This window comes from Numida meleagris, chromosome 5 (assembly GCF_002078875.1).
Source record: "Numida meleagris isolate 19003 breed g44 Domestic line chromosome 5, NumMel1.0, whole genome shotgun sequence".
NCBI classification, from domain to species: Eukaryota; Metazoa; Chordata; class Aves; order Galliformes; family Numididae; genus Numida; species Numida meleagris.
Window position 1 is genome coordinate 3,876,561 of NC_034413.1, and position 20,797 is coordinate 3,897,357.

At 38.7% G+C, this 20,797-nt stretch overlaps 1 long non-coding RNA gene across 1 annotated transcript; it reads right to left on the minus strand.

Moving 5' to 3' along the window:
- LOC110400410 lies at positions 15,077 to 20,340 on the minus strand. The gene is made up of 4 exons (XR_002439804.1): positions 19,925 to 20,340; positions 18,830 to 18,906; positions 17,791 to 17,865; positions 15,077 to 16,302 (listed from the first exon to the last, which is right to left on the minus strand). It is a non-coding gene; the product is annotated as an uncharacterized LOC110400410 (long non-coding RNA).

Consider the following 20,797-nt stretch of genomic DNA (forward strand, 5'->3'; position numbering starts at 1 on the left):
CCCTTGCCACGAGTTCATAAGCCCAGCAGGCAACGTGGGGCTCACCACGCAGAAGAACTCACCTCAGCTGCAGACCATATTTGCTAATAGCTGCTGGCTTTTGCCATCTTGGCCACTGCTCCTTCTTTTCTTTTATTATCTCTTACTTCTGCAACTTTTCCAGTGGCCCACTTTCTCTTACTCTGCCATACTCAGTCATTTTCATCTCTCCTGACTTGTCTGTATTCACATTCCATTTTTGCCATGACTAGCTTTATGGTTGCCAGCAAATGATCATGAATAAAACATAGGATACCCTTTATTTTATGTATGTAATATAAAATGTATTTTATATTATTATTTATTTATATTACATAATATATTTTATATAGCTCTACATTATGTAAGTAAAATACAAAATTCACTTTTTGTTAATTAGCCACCTGAGCTCAAATTTAGCTTTTAATCATTGCTAATTACTGAATTCTAATTATTTTCATTCATTTCATCTAGTTGTTCACTTCACTGACTTGTTGCATTGGATCTTTAACAACTTCTGTTCCAAATAGATGGCTCTATCTTTAAACTCTGTATTATAGAAAACTGCGACATGCGTGTCCTACCATAAAATACATGATACAGTTGCCAATATAGTTTTTCTTACTGAATGCCAAGTGGGCACTCCTCAATTCAGTCACATTTGCTTACAATATGTATTGTAATATCACTACCACACGATACAGAAATGCTGCTCTATTTTTTCAATATATAACTTGTTTAACTATATGTCTTGCATTTTCGTACCCTTCTGGAACTCAGTAATCAAAATTTTATATCTAAACATAGGCCTCTACTTAGTATCTCTGAAACAATCCTTTAGTTATTTAACTTGGATTTTTTAAGCACCTAGACCTAGGCTGTGAAAGCTGATAAATTGATTGCAGATGACAGACTGCACTGTCTGTTTGATCTCGGTTAGGCAGAGTCAGTACCAGACTTCATGATATTAAATGGATAAATATCCTGTTTCTCATTTTTCAATTCATGTCAGCTATCATCAGGTCGCTATTGATGTCCACATATTCAAACAGAACCGTTAGAATGTCCATCTGCAAAACACTGGGGTATTCTGCTATCAAAATCCTAGAGGATCCCAGTTTTCTGTACAATGTGAAAATGGGTATGTGACCACAAAAAAATAAAACTGGATCTAGAAAAATCACCTCTGGAACAAGAAGGTAGTTATCATCCAGCAAATATGCAAAGGCTCAGTCCTTACTCTTCTTATAGATTTAAGTTCCTCACCATATTAAAGACCTACATCTATGAGATCTGTCCTGAAGTTAGGCACCTAAGCAAGCTGCTTCCCACAGGTCATACGAGCAATGGGGAATGGTTACTGGGCATCCTGTCTGCAAGGCTCTATTTTTGACATGTCCTCTTCCTAAAAACACTTGAACACCTGCTCCTCTTCAAAGATGTTCTCCTCATTGTCAACATTTGCAATAGGGTTCTCCTAAATATCACTATTGTTGACAAAGACGGTAACACTATTTATGAGGGAGAATCAGACTTTTCACTTGAAGTGAATATGGTTCCATCATCACCATTACATCCATTTTACCTGACTTTTTTTTAATAAAACTTCAAGCATAAGTCATGCTCAGATCGTGCCAGCAGACTCACCTATCATATATAACTCCAGTGGCAAACTACTGGAGTTTATTGGTCTTGCCCTTACACTGAGCTTAGAAGGCAGTATTGACTTTTAGTGATGCTGGACAGCTGGGTGCCTGGAGAACATGGGATTTTTCAGGGTGGGCAAAATGCTGAGAACCAGTCTGAGGATCCTTACTTTGGAGCTGGACATGTGAAAAAAAAATGTGTGCTTAATGTTTTCTCTTACCTCTTCCCTTTGAGTCTGGAGTCTTCCAAGGCTGTCTAAAGTCTGTCCCGATGCACTGAAAAGAGAACTACAGTTTAAACCAGAGTCCTATGGTGAAGAGAGAAGTCCATCCACACAACGGTTTAAACCTTTTCCTTATAAATGAAGATATAGTCCTTTGGACAGATAATTTTCTCACAAAATTAATTGAACCATCTTTCTGTTATATTTAGTCTCTAATCCCCTATAAATACATTTTTAACCAATCTTCCTTTCGTTTTGTCATGCGCTACAGATTATACCCAGAATTCAGCAATGCCAGAGTAATTGAAAACTGAATAAAATTTCCCATCGAGATATATTTTAGTTTTGTTCTGCAATACCATTCTATTATTCTATTCATTTAACTTTTCGAAAGGTAGCAAAATAACGATAAATATGGGATTGTTGCATTTAATTGAACATATAACACAAAGTTGCTGTTTCTCAAGATATTCTGTACCCTTTACTTCCATTTAATTATGTATGAACTCTTCAAAAAAAAAAAAAAAAGCCCTCTCAAATAATGTGAGACGTCTACTAGAGGAGAAGATTTAAAGATGATAAATGTTATTTAGAATCACTCTGATATGATTCATATTGTGATGCGATTGGGAACAATATTAAAACCCACCAAGGCTATTATACCTAAATTTTTGTTTCAATTCATGCAATATTGCTGCTGCTTAATATGATTTCTATTTACTTCTTTCCATTGTTAGTGTTTTATTGAGGTTGTGTCGGCTTTATCAAGCTAATCTCTGCTGCAAATGGAGGTCAGCAGAGCCAAAGCACTGGCAAAAAGCCTGTCTCCATTATATTCTGCTCAGTATGAATTTGCTTGAAAATCATCTCTCTCTAATACAAACTCTTTCTTCACCATTCTTCGATTATAATATTTCTACCTGCACAAACCCTGACAGCTTGATATTTAAAAGCTATATAAACTCTCACAATCTAATTTTATATTCTTTTTTATAAAGAGATACTGTACCTCATTTAAAGTAACTGTGAATGCATTCATCAGAAGGCTTAGAGTCACGTAATCTTGACCATGAAAAAAGCTTGAATTTCAGGTAATTTTAATTATAACTTAAAAAAATACACAGCTACTTTTAATGACAATGACAGTAAGTCATTAATTTGCATTCTTTGAGTGTCAAGGTGGAGGTAAGTAATCCTGTCATGCCCTTGCTAGAATACAATTTGGCAAAACAGGATATTGTAGAAGCTTTATAAATCTTATATCTATATTTCTCCTTGTACTGGTCTAGGGAATAATGAAAAAGAGCAACACATAAATTTACCTACCAAATGGGGTATGCTCTCTCTCTTGAATACCCACACATAACTTCCATTAACAGTAGTATAAAATATACATGCACACCAAGGGGAAGGGTAGCCTACCAGATATACAAAGGTCTAGAATAACAGCAGAATTATAGTCCCTTTAGTAGTTTCCAATCCATACTAGACCACAAAAAGATATATTTTTAGTTTGAGTAAGCCTTGAACCTAAAATATTTGCATAAAAATAACTAAAGCTATACTACAAAAGAATAAACTATTCTTCAGAGACAGTCTTAGATCTTCCTTGGTTTAAGATGTTAGGTTTGCAAAGCGGTAATCGTAGTTTAAAATCAAGGAAACTCAATTTAAAAAGAAAAACAAACAAGACAAAACCCTCAAAGTTGTTTTTCAGGACTTTTTGTAGTAAGTTTCTAAATATGTTTTGGGATAGGTGATTGAAATCTGACAAAAAAAAAACCCACAGCATTTTATAATAATGTCCTGCAGCAAAACTATGGCACCAATAACTAAACAATACTTTATCACCTTTGCCACTCTCAACAGCTCCCATTAATACCGAGATCATAGTGTTAGGCCTTCTATTCCCCAGCTGACCATGTTAGTGACAGCCAGGGCTTAGGCAATGACATTGAAAAATATTTGCTATGACACAGCCACAAATCACCGTGAGACAAGTTTAAAACTCAATATTCACTAAACTTGCATCTGTTCTTTTCTTGTTAGAACATCAACACCACATTTATTATAAGCTGAATTCCTCAAAGTATCAAAGCACTGCTGGAAAGTGATAAAAATTATTGTTTGATAAAACTAGGTGCACGGAGGGGCCTTTGTCAAGTCAGTTATTCATATGAGCCTATTGTCTGAGAAAGAATCAGTTAGGGTGTTTGATGAGATTTTACTAAGACTGGTGTTCATTTACATAAAAAACACCCAGTGCATGAAAATAAATACTTGTAAATCAAATTTTCTTAAAGGTCGTATCCTACAAGTATTGAATTTATTTTCATCTCTCCCTGGGAACCTAAGCACACATTTGATGACTTAGTAACAGCTACAGGACATTGTTATTTCCACGTTTTGGATCCTCTCTGAACAATCTGCTTCTGAAGCTTCCCCTCTTCTGGGCATGGTGGTTGGCAGATGTCCTAAATACATGGCCCTTCCAAAATTTCAGCTTCAAATCTCATGCCTCTTCCTGAGCACATGCAAGACACAATTTTTGCCATATTTTACAAAAGCTTTGTTACTAAATCCCTTAGGCAGGACACAGAAACTCCTGAAGGCTAGTGATGAATATCTGCACTTCGCCTTCCTACGCCCCTTTGCAAGAAGGAACCAAGTAGACTTTCTATAATGACAGTCATTAATTACCAGGCCAACCCCTCTCCGTCTTCATTCACCGTTTTGTGTGTTTCTGCACTGTTCTTGGACTCAAATGACAAAAAAATAGCTATGCCAGAGCATTCCCAGAGCTTCCACCCCAGGCCCATCTGCTTTTCTGTTCAAAACACCCCCAAAGACTAATCCCAATGGATCAAATACCTCAGAGGACACGTGGAAGGAGAGAGCTATGTAAGATGGGGAAATGAGAGAGATCTATCATGTTCATGAAGATTTGATGGGGGAGGGTAGAGGTATGACTGAAGCTTGCAAATCATAAAGGCAATGCATAGGGTGAGTGTACAACTGATAGTTTAAAAAAATTCCACAGCTCTAGGAGAAGGTGTAATGCTTTGAAACCATCAGGAGATCTGTTCAAACAAAACAGAAGGTAGCCCACAGTAGATCTTCTGGTATTCCTTACTGCAGGAAACTTCAGACAAAGAGAACATGAACAGGACCACAATGGTCTCAGGCAAACTGAACATCAACAAATCCATATATAGATGCAAATGAAAGTTGGCAATAGTGTACCTTGCCACATCATTAATCCAAATGATTACAAAAGCAGAAAAAATAAGAGATCAGCGGACTGAAGGTGACAGAGCACTGGAACAGGCTGCCCAGAAAGGCTGTGAAGTCTTCTTCTTCAGAGATATTCAAAACTCGGCTGGAAATTTTCTTGTGCAACCTACTCTAGGCAACCTGCTTTATCAGAGGGTTGGACTAAATGTGCTCCAGAGGTCCCCTCCAACCTCTATGATTCTGTGATTCTGTGACTGCAGATAGAGGCTCAGCCTCCATATCCTTCTCTGATGAGCACCTCTTGTTGCTGCTGCCCGATTACAGGGCTAGATGGATCTCTGGTCTGATGCAGCAAGGAGTCTCTCGCGTTCTTAAAGGGCAAAAGTTGTTTCTAACACATGCTGAACTCTGTATTAAAATTCTGTGATCAGTTTTCTTCTGACCTACATATTAGATTATTTTCCTGATGAGGAATATTTTCAATAATGGCAACCTTTTGGAGTGCATTGAAGAGGCCGCTCAAGAAGGGGAATGATTAATTCTTAATAGCAAGTTTTGCAGCATATTGAATGACACATTCTTACATTATATATTGATATATATCACACTGGCCCTGTGCCATGCTGACTAGTAGTTCATTTCCAACAAGGCATCGTTTATAGATAATGCAATAGGTAGGGGACAGAGCCATAAATGCTGGCTCTTTCAGTTCTACCAAAATCTTCTGGAACTTCATTTTGGTTTGAAAGATGACTGTCTAGGCTATTGATATTAAGCAGAGGCAGCAATAAATGTGTGCAAGACCAGTCCTGTCCCTGCTTCCCTGAGGCAAGAGGCATAGCCCATAGACTTAAATTTAGATGAACCACAGGAAGTTAGACACTTGTCTGAGGGTTAATCAAACTTCTTTGATCAAAACTTTCTTTCCAGGTTAGTATGCCTTACTTCAGTTTAACTGTCAAGTACGTAACGTGTGTTAGTGTTTTTGCACTTTCCAGTACTTGTAAGACCTTATAACTAAAATAAAGTTTAAAAAATGCATACAGTGTGCCCAAATCACTATAGCTGCTTCAAAAACACATTTTCATAGAATAGCTACAATTTTTGCATCATCTTTTTCATTTTTCTAGCCTAAGTGTTTGTCCTTTGCTCTTCATGTTCTTTCTTAGAAATCTAGATTTCTTGGCCAGGCTGGATAAGTGCGTGACTTTTTTCCACTGTTTGCACTATGCCTTTTTGTGCATGCAGTGTTGAGCTTATGATGATCTCTATCATTCTTCGGCATAATTCTTCTTCTCTTCTGGAAGAAATAATAATTGCTTCCAGTCATAATTTGGAACCAATGCCAACCAAATAGTACAATATAATAATGAAGTATAGCATGATAATGAATGGAGTATTTCTAAATATCAGAGATAATTCCATGCTAGTTCCTGTGTGGAGCCAGGAATTGGACTTGATGATCTTTGTGGGTCGCTTCCAACTTGGGATATTCTATGATACATATTTTAGTTTGTCTCTTCTCTCAAGAGAAAGAAGTAATCTTGCAATTTCTTCACTGATGCTCTCTATTTGAGACATCTTATTATAGGGTAACACCAAAGACAACATTCCTTTCATGTAGACCTCCTTGACTCCAGGGAAAAAGTACACTCTGGCTCCTCATCATCATGTCAATCTCAGAGGATCAGAGATAAATTCAAAGAACATTATAAATTTCTGCAGCAAGAGACTACCTATCAAATAAATATTTTTGTCTCCTTTTTGTGCTAAAAGAATATCCAGTAAGTTTCATAGAGTAGTTTTATGCGTTTGTGTTTGCATATCAAGTTATTACCATGCTTCTTAGTCCCTTTGCTAAGATCAATAGCATTGTTGTTTTCAGATTGGAAGCTTTCTGTGTCTAGAAACTGTATCTTTTCTTGCCAGTGGGGTGACCTAGAGATCTAATCGTCATTTCCACCAATTTTGCAAATGTGAAAAGCTTTTGTGAAAGTTCTGATTTAAAACAAAATACCTGCAAAATTCAACCTTCAATGAGCTTTTCAGTGAAACAGCCCAAATATTTTCAGTTACCTACTTTGAGGAACAAATCTTCAGCTTTTTCTCAGCTCGGGTAATAAAGGATTTTGTTCCTTTGGCTTTTCTCTAAAATCAAGACAAAAGATACATTTTTAGAGATGATATGAAATGAAATTGAAATGAATGAGTACTTTGGAAAAAAGAAACCTTTAGTGCTAGAAATGCTTTGTTATGACTGAATAAACTAAATATGCTTAATATGAAAGGTAATGATGCGACTGATTGAATAGTTTGACATTACTGCACATGAAATATCATTAACAGGTTCAAGATGGTTTTATATCAATACCACATCTCAGAATAAAATAAATGGAAATATGGGACTGCAATAATTTGTCACTGGAGCCTTTCAGTGTCATTTAAAAAAAATATTATCAGTGAAGGTCTAGTCAGCATTACCTGGAGTGTCAGAAGAAATTACAGACTCGTGTATGTTTGAGAGCAGGCCCAGTTAAACAGTTTAGGGTAACTGCAACATTTGTGTACCTGTGGGAGGACAAGTACCTATTAGCCCCTTCATCTTTGCCTCCAATGGGCACCACCAAGTTGTACCTGTAGTGACTACTGTTACCAGTTTTCAGAATGTGGGGGGGCATCTGTGCAAAAGCAGCTTGACCCCCTCTCGTGTCTGTGAGCGAAGACAAAGCAAATTGGGGGAACTTTGCCACCAGATCTCATATATGAAGCTTTCAGAAAGAAAACTGCCGTTAGTGTGTTGTCACCACGAAATATGTACTCATGAGTAAAAATATTAGGGGAGATCCTGCAAGGAACCATTTAGTGTTTGCACCTTGTATGCCTGTTCTTTCTGCATTGTGGTAGCAGTTCTCAGCATAACTCTGATGAGAGATGCCTGTCTATTTAGATGTTGTCTCCCAAGCATGCCTGGATGGTGCCAGGCTTATTGCTATTATTTGCAAGGTGGTCTTGTGAGCCAAAGATTACACTCCAAACTCGTAGATCCAACATGCATAGCCTGTGTCAGCATCTAATGGCCAAGTGATTTACCAATGCTCACCATGAGGATTAGCCTATGTGATAAAGATCCCTTAGATTTTGGTACAGGCTTGGTTCTCCCTTTCACCTTCCAGAGGAATCACAGTCAGCATTTCTGTATTCACCCGTGGGACGCAGATACTCACAGCCATCTCGATCAGCGTAGGACATCGTCTTGCATGAAAGCACACAATACTGAGGGTAGCAAGCTGTAAATCAGAATGGTAAATCTGAGCTGGCATTTTGTGGCTGCTATATTATCTGCAGTTTCTCTGCAGACATCTCGTGTCTTTCCTATTGCTGGCAACAACAGATGTCATAACAGTGCTTCGCTTACATTGCTGTGTACAGTCTCAACAGTGCTAATCACCACTTCTGTCTATGGAAATTTACTTTCTGTAGGTCTGTGTCAGATGCTGAATATATACAAGCCCTACATTTTCTTCCAGATTCTTGGAAGGAATGGAGGATGCTCACCTCACCCTTCACAGGGTTTTGGTCTCATTACTCTTATCCCCCTAATGTAGGTCAATCTCTGCTCAAAGCTCATTACATCATAGACACTAGCCAAAAGTGGAACCAAAAATGAAAAGATGCTTTAAAATACAACCACATATTGTCAGTATGTTTGACAGATAAGGCTTGTCTTTGGTAGGAAGTTGCATAATATTGAGTATAACGTTAGTGATAAGAAATAGTATATTTATGAAAACACTGAGATTTGGTTGGACTAAATGAAGTTTTATGATTACTTTAAACCTTTCTTTAAGATTTTAAGGTTTTAAAATGCATTTTTTTTTCTGATGGCTTCCAAAACAAATCTTTTTCTTTCAAAATGGTTAAAACCCTAATTGCAATTATAGTTTTATAAAGATTTAAACACAAAGTTTGAATTGATTCTCTGCCTCTTTTTATTTTGGGGATGGGTGATTGCTTGCTTTGCTGAGAACTTGAGGAGTCCTATTTTTTTCTGTCACCTGAAATATCTGTTTTTATTTCTTTTTTATTTTCTCCCAGCTATTTTCATGCATACGCTATTTTAGGTCAATTAATGGAACTTCTTTTTGTTAAATCATTAGAAACTGTAACTTTTCCTTAATTAAAAAACAAAAGCCCTAATGTCATTCCACTGGGGAAAAAGAAAGTAACAAGTTGTGACACATACACAGGATTAATGTGGAAAAGTTGTTAACTCTGTGTGTATTTTTTACTATTGTGTTCTTCTTTTCTTTGGTTTCTTTGCAAATCCTTAAAACTTTATAAGCTGCGTTTACGTTAAGCTGTTCCTGATATGCTCCAATAAGTGTGCTTTAGACACATTGTTAACATAAGGCCAAATCTGTAATACAGCATGGACAATTAAGTGCACAATTTTTGTATAAATGCAAAATCCCTCACTGTGAATTATTTAATTAATGCTCTACAGTTCATTTAATAGCGCTCTTTCAAAGGCCATTTCACTCACAGAAAACTAATTTCATTCTTCGGGTTGATTTAATTAGATTGTATGATATATGGTATTGCTAATTCAGTGGCTCTCTTTGCAGTGTCTAGGCCGCTGCTCCTATTGTCGGCAATCTGTCAGCCCCATTTTTAACAGTATTGAAAAATTCAAGCTTTATTATTGCTCGCTCACTCTTTCTCTCCCATCAGGAGGAAAGTAATGAGCTTTTCTTCTTATGAGAGCAAGCAGAGAGTGTGGTGCCCTTAGCGCTTCAGGCACCGAGCAGTATTAACAGCCTGATTCATGAGTTAAGTTTCTAACTGCCCGTGGCTATTAGCACTCAGTCCTTTGGCTGTCATTTAGTTAAAAAGACTCTTCGGTTAATTCACTCTTTTAATGAGACTGTGCTATTCAACTAATGTATTTTACTGTATGAAAGGTCACACCAGGAAGCAAAACAGATTGGAGGGAATGTAGCGGGAAGCCTGGCTGTCAAGAAACAGTTCAAGCCTCGCAGGCATTTAGCGGTCCCGGCGCTGTAATGGGCTGGGGAACTGATGGGCCAGCGCTCACCTCAACAGTTGAGCACCATAAATCACAGCTAAATAGAAAGCAGATTAATCAGAGCCACAGACAAAAAGAGCACGTGTTTCATTACCCATATAATCACTAACATGATTGCCAGACAAGCCGGGGAGCTGTACACAGGGCTGACAAAGCGCGGCATGGCACGAGGCTCGGCCGGGCTTAGCTGCAGCCGCGCGATCGACTCCTCGGGCCGCTGCTCTCCTGGCTGGGAAGGGCGGCAGTGGGGCTGGGGTCAGGCACGAGATAACAATGGAAGTTGTGGCCATGAAGGCTTGTGTTCAGTTTCCACAGAGCCCTCTGCCGCAGTGTGGGCTGCAGGAGGAGGTGAGATGCAGGCCTCTGCACTGGGCAGGGCCCAGCGCTCCCGCTGCCTTCAGGTGTCCCCTGCAGACACCTGCCAGCGCCAGCACAGGAGCAGCAAGCTCACAGTGACAACTTCTGTGCTTCTCCAACATCATTTGCTCGCAGGGCTTGCCACGTCACCAGGAGCTGACGTGCAACACGCACACCCGCGTTGCTCAGCTTCTCCCTGCTCTGCCTCAGCATCTGTGCATGGGATGTCCAATCAAATATGTTTTTCTGAGTACTTCTCATTAATTTACCAAAGGAGAAAATGAGAGGAACCTCTGCTTTTAATAGCTTCGCATCTGCCTGCCAGGGCGTTAAACATCTGAATTATTGTGAGGGCATGTGTGTGTTTTGCTCATTTTTAATTAGTGTCACTGGGGGAAAAACTTCAGCACTTTAGGGGCAAAAGTATATTATTTTTTAGAAACTGTAATTCCCTCAAACTACGGTAAACAAATCATTCTGATTTAAATTTCCCAAGCAACTTCCAAACAGGGAAACCGTATGTTTAATTACTAAACATCTGTTGCAAAGAATACCCCTAGCTTTTGCAGCACTGATATCGCTGTATGAATTTTAAAATCTGTCAGCAAGGGATCATGAAAGCTTTGGGAGCAGAGAGCTGCTCACTTTAACCCCTGAACCAGATAATCTAACAGTAATCCATTCAAAACTAATCAAACATTTACAGAAACGCACCAGCACTGAGGAAAACAATTCATCATCTTCATATGCTCATTACACTTCCAACATCTCAATCTACCTATGTAAATGAGACCAGGGATCTGACATCAGGTCCATGTACAGAAATTATAAACAAATATTCATCCATTATGCTGCTGAAATTTAACAGCTGGAGCACTAACAGTAGCTGAACTCCAAGCCCTGAGTATCAATTATTTATGAACCTAAAACTGACAAGACTGTCTAGGTGAATTAGCTGCATATGTCAAGCTTTGTTATAAATCCCAGCCTACTGTAAAACTCATTTTCATAGAATGTATGTACAAGGCTGACAATATATCAACAGTACGGCATTAATAATTTAGAAGAATGGTACCATAAGGGAGCACCTAGAAACTCTGCTCTGCAATATAGTTGATATTACAAATAAAAAAGTCAAATAAAATGAATTTCCCATAAACAGAGAATCAAATAAAGCATTTCTCTATGATTTTATATTCAATTTTCAAAAAACTTACCAGCTGATACTTCCATTTTTAGGAACCATAAGTATCTCCTGAAGTTGTTTAATTTTTTGCACAGTGTTAAATATACTTTTGAATTTTTAGGCCCATTGACGTAGACCGTGTTGCATTTATTTTATTTTTACAGAATGAGATCTAAAAGTGAGCAGAGGGCAAGAGGCAAAAGGAAACTGTTGTTTGCAGCAAGCAGTACTGCATGCCAGGTTTTAAGACCCTGAAATACAATACAGAGACTAACTATAAATATGTACAGTTAATTATAGGCTAAAATCTACCTCTCGATATGTGCATGTGGCACAAAATGAGGTAAAGGCTGCTCTGATCTGATGGTAGAATTTGGTTACATATCAACCATTGGTGCTATTCAAGACATTGTGAAGTTTCTTTGCTTTATGTTGTGTATGAAGTCAATACCAAAGCTATTGGACACTAAGTACAACCATCTACATAGCATAAGCAGAACCAAAGGGTAAGTTCTGAACTGGAACTATTCTCAGCATAAGGAAAATGCTAATCTGGAAGTCTGCAGTAAGATCTAGAAAAAGGACCAATCCAAACTTTGCCCAAAATCTTTGACATTCAAAGCCAGGTCTGAATTTTGCAGTTCTCTCCCATCCCAAAGAGCAGTCACCCACAGCTTTGTTGTAACAATGCACTCAATTACTCAAGACCTGAATTTTGTTCGGGAGCACCTCAGTATTCCTGTGCATCATCTAACCTATGCCTATAAAGGCATGGCTAGTTGTGGCAGCATTTTGCTATTCAGAAAGGTCGTCCACACAAAAAATGAATACACACTCTTACGAGAATTTATGACTATCAAATAAACAAGATTTCATCTCATATACAGCAGTAATCCATATTTTGATCGTGACCATTGGCTTTCCTTTTCTCCATGGCACAACTTTTGATTAAGAAAAGTAGAAGGGGGAGGGAAGAAGGGAGAAAAGAGGGAAACTCAGTCCCAGACTTGAGAGAAACACCAAAGCTGAAGGATGGTTTAAGGGGATCATTAGCATTCATTTCATGAGGCTGCTGTTGACTTCATGGGGATTGCTCCCATGCTTAAAGTTAGGTCCTGTTTTGTGTACTCCCTAATTGAGATCCGTATGAAAAACATAGCAACAACATATGAAAATGTACTTTAAGGCAGAGGAGAAATCACTAAAACCTCAAAGCTGAGTTGAGCAGTGTTTTTGAAAATACTGTATCAGTAGCTAAAGCAAAAAGTAAATACACATTTTCAAAGGATCTGCAAAGATACAAGAAAAGATGACAAGAAATTTGGGTATTTTAATGCAGTGAAAAGAGCATTTAGAGGAGGAAATAGATCCTTAATGATACACACATATACAAGAAAGCAGAAATAAAATAGTAGATTTTATCAGGGGCATAAGGAAAATGCTACAATGCCATCACTTCATCTTCAGGATATCATCGTTTCTGACTCAGGAAATACTTGCAAAAAAGTGGGAGAATATAATAAATCTACAGCATTTTTCAAGAGAAAAATAGAGAGAAATGTGTGCCCTGATGCCTGATACATCGGATATTTATGGAAAAAGAGTTTTTTCAAGAAGCTGTTGCTGGTCAGACCCAGGGAGACCTAGAGGTCATCCAGTGCATCCTCCTGTAGTACAAAAGGAAGGTTTGTATAACAGTTCATACTTAATTCTTCAGTCTACTAGGAATTTCCATTTCCCACTGCTTTAATATTATCTGCATGGGTTATTTGCTTTATGTTTTCATAAGTAGAGTCCAATAATAATAATAATAATAATTCACTGAGGGTGAAATGCACTCCTGGGCAGAAAGCCCAAGAAAAGGCCTTTGCATCACTCAAGTCATTCCAAAGTGCTTAAAATAGGATTTGTTTGGATTTAAATGGAGCAGAGATATTATGCTGGCTCTTTCGATAAGAATGACTTCACCTCGAATGCCCCACAGTGCTGTGGTGCTGTTTAGATGTTTGCTGTCAAAATCCATAAGAATTTTCCCCACAGACTTCCAGCGTAGAATGACGATCTTGTAGTCTGCTCGAAACAATGAATAAAGGATTACAGGCAACGCACAGAAGAAATATCCAAGTTTCATTTCTGAACTTAATTAACTGACTTGGTGTCTGATGACATCTCTCACTTTCCATGTTCTTCTTGTTAATTGATGCTTTTATTAATGCTCCCAGTCTCTTGTTCTTGTTCATACACATGGCACCTATGCAATTTTTCCCAGTAGCTCTTTCTGTTAATGTTCAAAATCCTGCTTGAATACTTTCTCTTTTCCAAATTCCTTAGTTTTCACCTTCATAATGTAGTAAAGGTGAACATTGTTCTAGCTGAGATGGGGTAGAGAGGTACACTAACATTCAGACTCCGTATATAACTCCTTTGGGCTTTTGCAACTGTGGGTTAAGCTTAAAAGACAGAGGTCACCAGCAAACAAAGAGTAATTTGAGTACACTTGTGAATTTGAGCTAACATTTCATGTGACAAGGGCTACGTGGTGCATTTCCAAGGCATCAGCTCAACAGCTGTATGTTTTCCTTTAATTTCTGAGAGGGCTTTTCAACACAATAGTCCTGTGATTTCTTGAAAATTTTACTTAGAACTGAGCCTAGAGCTGAGAGTCTCATAATCATAACTCAGAAACTGGATTTGGAACTGAAAAATAATTCAAAATGAAAAAAATGATTTTTTTTGAATTGGCTGTACTTGGCGATAACTCTTGACTTATTCTTCTGTGCTGTTGCAATAAGCTGTGATTCTGGGGACCTACTTTTGTGACTAAAAGATAACTCTCTTGGGAAGAAAATTGCCTCTCTGACATAAATCTTTGAAACAGGAGTTTACGGGAAAGCGGCAAGTATGAAAAAAAAATAAATAAATATGCCAGGCTAAATAGGTATTAATTTCTGGACATACTGCTTCAATTTGATGATTGATAGGTTCAGCAGCCATCCAACGATCCTGGAAAAGCAGCGTTAGTCTTTTGCTAGAGCCTCGACAGAAGTGGCAGGAGACCAGAAGGAGATAGGAAGTGTCGCCAGGGAACGTACTGACTTTCAGTCTATTGGTAATTAAGCTAATTTCCTTTTGCTGCGCTCTCTCTGAGCTTTGCATAGGGTCTTTATTACACTGATGTAATTAAGTATATACTGGTATATGATCGCTGCTATTAATTTATTTAAAATATTTTCTAGCTGTAAAATCTCACTTGTAACAATTTTTGCTTTTCATTGGCAGGTAGTTTACTACTTCACAAGTCATGCTAATTACTGCCTGTGGGGAGTCAGTTGCATCTTGTCTCAGTCATCTGCTGCTGAAACATCAGCTATGTTGTTTTGTTCACTGATGGTATCGGTAATTGACTTTTAAAAGAAGCACAAGAAAAGATAGTGAAGATTGCATTGCATTAATCACAAAGATCACATAGTAATAATAGACATCACGTTTGACTGCATTTTTGCTTTACAACTCATAACCCCTACTTTTTCCAGCAAAAAGTTCCTATGATATAGAGCTAAGAATGAATTAGAAATGTCTAACATCCAAAAGTTTTTCCTCTTCCAGCCTCAGACTGTTGTCCATATCTAATGAATCTTGCACAAATACCTGTGGATTAAAGTGATCTAGTTGTGAGGTTCAAGATCCTCAGAAAGTCAGACATAGACTGTAGTGTAGTATAACAGTTTAATGTGGCATCCAGTCATTCAGGTAAGTTGTAACACCCACAAAGAGTAGAAGAGGACACTGGGACAAGACATGTTCTAAATCTTAATTTATAGTGAAGCCTAACTTAAGTACTGCCCATCAATAGCAAAGATCCCAAAATGAATGCTGATTCCCATCAGCCTGAAAAAAAAAAAAAAAAACATAATTCATTATCATTATACATAACTTAAGTGCAGTAAAAGGAAGAGGATTCTCCATTTTCATCTCCTGAGCCTTGGAAGCAGTAGCAACAGGCAATACAAGCAGGTAACTTTTCTCCAGCTTTAAACTGGTGTGACTGATGACCCAGAAGTGCTACCATTTCTGACCCAGAAAGCATGTTCACTGCACTGAGTGTCATCCTATCTGGCTGCCACCTTGCTGAAACAGCTCAGGATTGATTTTGCTTCCAACAAAGCGAGCTAGTCCTACTTGCCTAAGAAACAGAGCTGCAAATCCTAGCAGTGCTGTTGCTTGTGCATGGCCTCTGCACACTCCGTACACCAACAATTAAATTTACAAACCATTTCAAAATTGCGTACAGCTAGCAACAAAAACGAGGACTGTGATATTTGGATGGCTGAACTTGATGCCTGATAAATCTCTACTTTCTACCTTCTTTCCAGCTCATTTGGAGGGTGCAACACATATGTCAGGAGACGGAAGTTCACTAATAATGTTTTATGTGCTCTCACATGGAAAAGGTACTTGTGGTTGTAATGATGCTGATTTTTTAATGATGTCATCACAGTTGATGCTTAAAACAAGCAGAGCTTCTGCATTATTGGAGAGTGGCTGCCTTTCCTAGGAAAGAAAACCAACAGAGAAATACTAGATCAGCGCAAATAAGCAAGGAAGAAAAACAGGGAGTGAGGACCAGATTTGTGGCTCTGCTAAACAGAGAGATCCGGGATGCACTGACTTCTGCAAGATTTTGCCTTGCCTCGCCTTTTATGAAGAGTGGCCAAAGCAAAGAAATGAGTTAATTTAAGAGAGTCTTGAGAGCTGTTCTTTTGTTTTGGTGCTCTTTTTAGATTTGACGTGAACTGTGACCCTAAATGTATATAAATCCTTATGATGGCCTGGGCCTTGCCCTCTGATGACTTTTGGATATTATATGCTGGTGTGATTACTGGAAAGTTTTTCTGAAAGTTGGTTTAATTTAATGAGAATCTATCTTGGGAAGCAAGTGAGGAAGGAAATGGACTTGTAAATATTTAAAAGTTTTAAAAGGATCGTGTCACATTTATAGCCTTTGATGATTTTACTTCTACAACACTGCTTTAATGCAGAAGAGGAAAAAATCTGTGAATGCAGAAAGTGACCTCTCCCCACATAAGCACAACAGGCACTGGAGGAAACAGTCCCTTACTCAGCCAGGTTGTGCAAATATGCTCCTATGTGATGTGGTGTGGATCCATGTGCCTAGAGACTCTGCACAAGTGTTTATTTCAAGAGTTCAGATGGAGCGGGCGTGTTTGAATTTAATGATGGCATTTCCAAATCTAAAGGTTGCAGGGTCAGGAATTAAGAAATACTCTTCTGGAAGAAGGTTTTGTGCTTTTGTCTGCCCCAACGTGAGCAACAGAGGTACATTCTCTAATGGATTAATGTAAGTGAGGCAGCAAGAAAACCTTCTAATGGTATGGAATGCCCATTAATGCAGATTATAACAAGAAATGGGAATGATAAAGCAGGTATTGTCTGCACAAAGACCTGAAGAGGTCCTTCATTGGTATTTTTCCAGCTGTTGAACTATCAGGTGTGACGGTATAACACAAAATATGGAAGCTCAACAAATGTCATACTAAGTACTTTTCAAAGCTGTAATTGATCATCAAATTCCAATAACAGTTTAGGTACTTTAGTTGATATTGAGATTAATATACAGCTTCCTGCAGCAAGAACCTCTTCAGTTTCTGACCTTGGCTGGTAGTAAAATCCAATCGATATTTAGACCAAGCAAGCTTTCCAGAGCGGATGCATTGAACACATTCGTTTTCTAAAAAAATCCTGCCATCAGCTAGAAAATCTAATCCACTCTGAGGAATATGATGGAAAAGAATTGAGTAACAACCCCAAAGAACGCAAATATTCTCCTGAATAAAAATAGGATTTACTTAAGCTTTTTTTTTTTTTAACTCTTTTGGTCTCATGATTTTCTACTGCTAGTTTCTTCTCAAGGAGAAAGCATTGAGTTCCTGCATAAAGGAAGGTATTTATTTTGAACACCTGGTGAGAGGACATGGAATCAGCAATACAGTATAAACACTGTGTCCAAGTGACACTCACCAATGCATCTTCATATTCAAGGTGCCAGCTACATACAAGTATTTCATTGGCCAAAAAATAATTCCTGGGCATTCCCTGAGAAAAAAAAAATAGCAGATTACAAATACATTACATTTCTAACCCAAATTTCTCAATAACAAGTCCGTTAACAATATGACATAAATGACACTTACCTAGTATTTAATTGAAGTAGTATTTTCATCATACTGGTTACGCATTTTTTTCCTTTCTATATCTATCACTTATGCTCATACAAAAATATAAAATATATTGCTAAAGAAGCGTATAAAGATTTATTTAATTAGTCTTGCCAATGTTTTTGTGCTCTTAGAATTGTTTGCCTTTATCATGTGTTAGACTGAGTGAAGACCAAATTTCGAAAGGGCTTCAAACTAATCAGGTGATTTTTCTTCCTTTGGACTCCTGAATCTAAAATAACTTTGCACGATGATTATTTTTTTTTAATAGCCATTCATTGGATTAACTGCTTTATAAATAAGCATCTAATGCATCTGAGCAGGAAATGGATGAAACACTACCACTTGCGTGCCTTTCCTTAATGAAGTGTGCATTTCCCTGTACTGCTAGGCAGTGAAAGATCTGGCCCGTATTTGATACACACTTGAGTAAAAGTGAGTAAAAAATAAGTATAGCGAGTGCAGCTGCTAATTGCTACCTTTTTCCATTCCATTCCCTCAGTGGAAAACCCCAACTATTGCTATGTATAAGATTAGTTCAGGAGAGCAGTAGAAGGGTGGGAGCTGGAGTAAATCTGTGCTTTGGATGACACAGGTATGGTGCTTCCCATAGACCTGCAAACGGCACCCTCTTAAATCAAAATGCTGCTCCACCGCAGCACCTTAATTGTTCCAGGTGTTGTAGTCAGTAAACATTTGCTCAGGATTTTATGTGTGTACTATACTTTCAAGATTTGTTTCCTATTTAAAATATTTGGTTTTGCTTCGGTCTTTGATAAAGTTTTTTGTCCCACTGCAAATAAAATGAGCTCTGATAACTTATGTGCACTCCGTTGACTTACCCTGGTAGAAACGCATTTCCATGATTTATTTTTGTAATATTCTCATGGTAGGGATGCCTCCCTGCTAGCATGTAGAACTGAAAATGAACACAAACAACGAAGTGACACCATGGACACCACTGTTATATGCGGCTCATAAATAAAGAAAGGTATAAGCACTGGATGCCAAATGGTGAAAAGACATTCAAATTTAAAAATATTTATGTAGGTTATTATGGAATCAAAATATTTTTATGTTATGGTGTAGAACTGAAACAAAGTGGGATCTAACAACAATGGCATTTACAGTAATTCCTCTGCAGAATGTGGGCAGGAACTTTATCTGTATTCTGGCATGGAGCTTTTGTTCGGTTACATTTCAAGTTTTATTGCCATTGATTGTATAGCAAATAGAACAGCAATAACACATGCAGATGGGTGATTGTATCTAACCTAGCTGCTACAGTTTACCTGAAGCATTCCATTTTTCTCAGCAGCTCATCCCTCCCTTCCAAATGAAGAGTGAAGAGAAAGGGAGACATTATATAGGAGACACCCTAAAGCCTCATTATGCCCAACACACTACACCTCAATTATTCACTACAGGAAGATCTTCCATGCTGAGTCTTGACGTAACACAGAACATATATTTGTTTAGGACACTGGCACTTTATAAGTTGTAGAGCTGATGCATGATGATGATAGGGCCTGTTGCAGGGCTGATGCTCCTACAGAGCCATAGGTAGTGGCCCCACAAGATGCAGAGAGGGACAACTCTCCCCAGACGTTTTTGGGACAAGCTCACCCACCTGGGCTAATGCAGCTTTCTGGCAAACCCTCACAGCTCTCTGCACACAAGCTGGGGATTTTTACAGCTCCATTTCCCCCTCCTGCTCCTGCTCAGTGACCAGGAGGTGACACTGCGGGCACAGGGGCCCCGCAGGTGCCACCCCCTCCAAAGCGGTTTTGCATCAGGTGACCGCTGCCTTGCCTTATGGTGAGTAAAAGTCATAAAACTACCATCAGCTCAATGGCTGTAATGACTACTCTGAAGCTTTTTATAGGCGATAAGCTACTGTAAAGGTCTGCTGGTAATTTGTGGATAGGGTACATTACCGTTATCCTTGAGGAATTTCTGCTTCCTTTTTATATGCCTTTTTTCTCTTGAGGGGACTCTGAAATTAACAGAAGGCGTTAGTGTGAAGCTCTGCCAGAGCTTCTCGCTGAGCACAGATTGCATTTATTTCTCCTCAGACGTGGTCTGGTGCTCCCATGAGAGCAGTAGCCTGCTGATGCGGGGCTAGAGGTCCCCTTCTGCCTCTCGTGGGTCAGAGGGTGGCCAGGAGACAGTAAATTGAATGGAAATCTCCTGGAAATGGTATGAAGAGGGGACAAGTTTCTAAGTAACACAAACCGAACCAAGTGATGGGTGGAAATGGAGGAGGTTACCTGATTTGTGCCCACATCAGTGAAGAGCTCCTGGTGGTGTGGGGTAGATTCCCTCATTCAGGTTGGATATTAGGAAGAAATTCTTCTCAGAAAGAGCGTGAAGTAAAAAGTATTGGCACAGGCTGCCCAGGGAGTGGTGAAGTCATTGACCCTGGAGGTGTTCCAGAGCCATGGGAATGTGGCACTGAGGCACATGGACAGTGGGCATGGTGGGGGAGGGCTGGGGTTGGGCTGGGGGATCCTAGAGGTCTTTTCCAACCTCAATGATTCTATGATTCTATTATAGATCCTGGGAGCAGCAGACAGTTTTTCCTTGTAAAGCAACTGCAGTGCTGTGTTTGGGCTAGTCGTGCTCCTAAAACTGAGCCCAAATGAAAATGGAGGATGGTTGAGTAATGTACCCAGGAATGGCAAAGCTCAAGCAACTGGCTTCTGTGCACATTTCTGGCCTGCAATGGATATAGTGCCAAACTCTCAGCACCATGGGCAGTATTGCTACCAACAAAACAATCTCGCACAGATCATGAAATGTTAAGAAGT